At 46.8% G+C, this 5,183-nt stretch overlaps 1 pseudogene; it reads left to right on the top strand.

Annotated features, from left to right (window-relative positions):
• The first annotated feature begins 4,206 nt into the window (after positions 1–4,206).
• LOC147701480 (mitochondrial import inner membrane translocase subunit Tim23 pseudogene) lies at positions 4,207–4,795 on the top strand (annotated as a pseudogene).
• The last annotated feature ends 388 nt before the right edge of the window (positions 4,796–5,183 follow it).

The raw sequence follows: 5,183 nt of genomic DNA, 5'->3' as shown, positions 1-5,183 counted from the left end.
TTGTAAAGTTGGATTGATCACCTTTCTGTTGCTTATTGATTTATTTGGGTGTTAAACTGGCACTAAAGAGGTGCAACTAATGCCCGGAAAGTGTTAACAAGTTTAAAATTAATACTATCACAAAATTTGCCTCATAAGGCCACATAATTGGCCTTTTCTTGATGCGTAATTTACTCAATCCCTCCGCATAATTTGGCTCTCCACTGCTAGATAATTCCAGTGGCCCTGACTATACTTCCCAGGTTTGCCAGAAATACAGATAGCAGAGACTGGAGAACTATCCTTCCAGTGGGAGAGATCCCTCCAAATTACCTAGACTCAGTGCTTCTTCTGAGCTGGTGGTTGCTGGTGGGGCCACCGGCACTCATCTTGTGAAGACCAGCACCTATTTTTAGGTCTCGACTATTCTATCCCGCAGGGATAAATAGACGAGAGTATAGTAGGCAAAACAAGCTCTTGAACCATTGCTGATTTAATACAATTCATGTGAACACAATCACGCGCATTCTCCCCACGGGCATTTTTTTCAATAGCTTTCATTGGTTCTTCACTTTGTGCACGCTGCATTCAGCTGCCCAGTCCTCCTACCCCCTGCATCTCCAGCGTGCGCCTCTCGCTCATCACACCCCCTCCCTCTCCAGCACACCAACACGCAGCCCACATCCTCTCTCCTATTGCGCATTCTCCCCACGGGCATATTTTTCAAGAGCTTTCATTGGCTCTTCACTTTGTGCACGCTACATTCAGCTGCCCAGTCATCCCACCCCCTGTCTCTCCAGTGTATTTTACATTTTCTTACAGGTTGCCTTTAATTTGCTTATTTCTCCTTACAGTTATTTATTTTTGTCTCATTCGTCAGCATCTACTACTGGGTGCACATCCCCTCCCCCCCCCTTAAATGTCTTTATTGACATTTGGGGATACTGCTGCATGCTGCAGACTACCACACAACTCACACTCCTGCATGCCACACACTCCTGCACGCCACACACTCCTGCACGCCACACACTGCTACACGCCACACACTGCTGCACCCCACACACTGCTGCACGCCACACACTGCTGCACGCCACACACTGCTGCACGCCACACACTGCTGCACGCCACACACTACTGCATACACTGCTGAACGCCACACAACACCACCACATCACTCGAGGACACCACCACATCATTTGAGGACACCACCACATCACTCGAGGACACCACCACATCACTCAAGGACACCACCACATCACTCAGGGACAACACCACATCACTCAGGGACAACACCACATCACTCAGGGACACCACCACATCACTCAGGGACACCACCACATCACTCAGGGGCATCAACAGGGGGCACCACTACATCACTTAGGGACACCACCACATCACTCAGGAACACCCCCACATCACTCAGGGAAACCACCACATCACTCAGGGTCACCACCACATCACGCAACTTCCCCCTCCAACTCCACCCTCCAACTCCAACTCCACCCTCCAACCCCAACTCCACCCTTCAACTCTAACTCCACCCTCCAATTCCAACTCCACCCTCCGAATCCAACTCCACCCTCCAAATCCAACTCTACCCTCAAACACCAACTCTACCCTCCAACTCCACCTTCCAACTCTACCTGCCAACTCCACCCTCCAACTCCACCCTCCAACTCCACCCTCCACCCTCCAACTCCACCCTCCAACTCCACCCTCCAACTCAACCCTCCAACTCAACCCTCCAGTGGCTCACTGGTTAGAGGCGGCAGACCCGAGAGCAGAGGACGGCCCGGGACCAGGGTTCGATTCCCGGCGCGGCAGGTTTCTGGACCAGGGTCAGCGGACTCGATAATTCTCTCGCCTCGGTGCCCACTCTGATCAGCGATCACACTCAGCAACTCTGGGCATTAGCTTGCCTCATCTTCACTAACGGCCCCACCAGACCGCCGGGGATGCCTGGTCTCACCCTGGAGATACCCATTAAAGGACCATCTCTCAGGGAAGCCAGGAAGGGTTTCGCAGCGGTCGAAGCGCCTTGGGACCCTGCGGGTAAGTAGTGCGCTATATAAATGCCTATACATACATATACCCTCCAACTCCACCCTCCAACTCCAACCTCCAACTCCACCCTCCAACTCAACCCTCCAATTCCAACTCCACCCTCCAACTCCACCCTCCAACTCCAACTCCACCCTCCAACCCCAACTCCACCCTCCAACTCCACCCTCCAACCCCACCCTCCAAACCCACCCTCCCACTCCAACTCCACCCTCCAACTCCACCCTCCAACCCCAAATCCACCCTCCAACTCCAACTCCACCCTCCAACTCCACCCTCACTCTATCTATCGCCCTCACTCTATCTATCGCCCTCACTCTATCTATCGCCCTCACTCACTCTATCGCCCTCACTCTATCTATCTATCTATCTATCTATCTATCTATCTATCTATCTATCTATCTATCTATCTATCTATCTATCTATCTATCTATCTATCTATCTATCTATCTATCTATCGCCCTCTATTTATCTATCGCCCTCTATCTATCTATCGCCCTCTATCTATCTTTCTATCTCCCTCACTCTATCTATCGCCCTCACTCTATCTATCGCCATCACTCTATCTATCTATCTATCTATCTATCTATCTATCTATCTATCTATCTATCTATCTATCTATCTATCTATCTATCTATCTATCTATCTATCTATCTATCTATCTGTCTGTCTGTCTGTCTGTCTGTCTGTCTGTCTGTCTGTCTGTCTATCTATCTATCTATCTATCTATCGCCCTCACTCTATCTATCGACCTCACTCTATCTATCGGCCTCACTCTATCTATCGGCCTCACTCTATCTATCTATCGGCCTCACTCTATCTATCTATCTATCTATCTATCTATCTATCTATCTATCTATCTATCTATCTATCTACCTCACTCTATCTATCTTTCGGCCTCACTCTATCTATCTATCTATCGGCCTCACTCTATCTATCTATGTATCACCCTTACTCTATAAATCTTTGTATCACCCTCACTATATCTATCTATGTATCGCCCTCACTCTATCTATCTATGTAACGCCCTCATTCTATCTATCTATCTATCTCTGTATCCCCCTCACTCTATCTATCTATGTAACGCCCTCACTCTATCTATCTATCTATCTATCTATCTATCTATCTATCTATCTATCTATCTATCTATCTATCTATCTATCTATCTATCGCACTCACTCTATCTATCTATCGCATCACCACAGCATCACTCAGCACCACCACAGCATCACTCAGGGGCACCACAACTTCACTCATGGGCACCACAACATCACTATGCGCTACCACAGCATCACTGAACACCACAGCATCACTTGTCGCCACTACAACATCACTCAGCGCCACCACAGCATCAATCTGTGCAATCATTCAACAACAACTGGTTCAAATATGTTCGCTCAATGTTTCAAGCTTTATTACAAATGTCACAAAAAGATGTTAATATTTCACTTCTGTTCTTGGATTTTCTTCATAATAAAATACAATGAACATAATCTTCACAAAGGTTATTTACAAAAGTTTAAGCTATTGCCATTATAAATTACAATAACTTTTAAAGTATTAATTATTAAAAAAATTACAAGCCATTTTTATTTGTAATATCAATACATCTAAGTCATGTAAATACTACACATATTGCGTTACAAATGCTATAGGTGTCACATCTGCGAAAGTTAAAACTATTGGCATTGTAAATGACAAAGCTATTAATTTCGCTATTTTCAAAACCGACACATAAATAAAAAATTTGTAATTTACAATACCAATAGCTCAAACGTTCCTAATGCGAGACCTATTGCATTGCAAATGCTTATTCTGCATAAGACAGTTACTGAGAGCAAGTGAGAGAAAGATCATAAATCGGAAAGATGAAGGAAGAGAAAGACAGACAAGCAGTCCCAAAGAGTGAGATAAAGGAGCAGGGAGTGCTTTGTAGTGAATTAAAAAGTAATGAGGTGAATATACGAACACCCAGTTTGGATATTTGATGCGCCCACTTTTAATTGCACCCTCCACGGGCATCGGAGAGGAAGCTGTGAGCACCAGCATTCATTCTTTCACACATTAAGCAGTGCCTAGACTATAGAGACATGCACCCCAGTGAGCAGAGTTTCCCCATGCGTTATTCGGATTTGATAGTTATGCACATGTCAGGACAGGACAGTGGAAACTAAGCAGCAAGGTCATAGCGAGAGCTGGAGGGAAACTGACGGTGCCTGAAACACTCTGCAGCATGGACACCGGCGGGCCCGGCTCCTCGGGAGGCCGCGGCGGCCTGGGCGGCTTCTTCGGAGTGGCGGGACCCGGGTATTCTCACGCGGATCTGGCGGGAGTGCCGTTAACTGGAATGAGCCCCCTGTCTCCTTATTTAAACGTGGATCCTAGATACCTTGTGCAGGACACAGAGGAGTTTATTTTACCCACAGGAGCTAGCAAAACGCGTGGCCGATTTGAGCTGGCTTTTTTCACAATAGGAGGATGCTGCATAACAGGTGCTGGATTTGGTGCGCTGAATGGATTACGAATGGGTTTGCAAGATACTCGTAGTATGGCCTGGTCCAAACCAAGAAATGTACAGATTTTAAACATGCTGACGAGACAAGGTGCACTTTGGGCGAACACTTTGGGTTCTCTGGCCTTACTGTACAGTGCATTTGGCGTCCTCATTGAAAAGACAAGAGGTGCAGAAGATGACCTGAATACTGCAGGTGCTGGAACGTTGACAGGCATGCTTTATAAATCCACAGGTGTGTAAATGTACCTCCCCTCAATGTTGGTCATTCAAATTGTGTCCATTTAAATTGTGTCCTTCAACATGACCACCACTCAACCTAAAAACAATGCGTCATGGACGGCCTTCGACACCTATTCTGAAGAAACAATTCACAAACTGCTTGGCACCTTGAAGCCCTCTAATCACCTCACAGACCCCCTACCTGCTAATGCTGTAAAAGACTTCTCCCCCCTGCTCCTCCCACTCTGGACTAAAATCATCAACAGTTCCCTTCAACAAGGACTCATCCCAGACTCCCTCAAGGTAGGGCAAGTCACTCCTATACTCAAGAAACCTACAGCTGACCCGGCCGACCTAAACAATTACGGCCCTATCACCAATATCCTCACCTTGGCCAAACTGCTGGAAA

The sequence above is a fragment of the Lissotriton vulgaris genome, chromosome 7, assembly GCF_964263255.1.
Source record: "Lissotriton vulgaris chromosome 7, aLisVul1.2, whole genome shotgun sequence".
Lineage (NCBI taxonomy): Eukaryota > Metazoa > Chordata > Amphibia > Caudata > Salamandridae > Lissotriton > Lissotriton vulgaris.
This window is presented reverse-complemented; position numbering and strand designations above follow the sequence as displayed.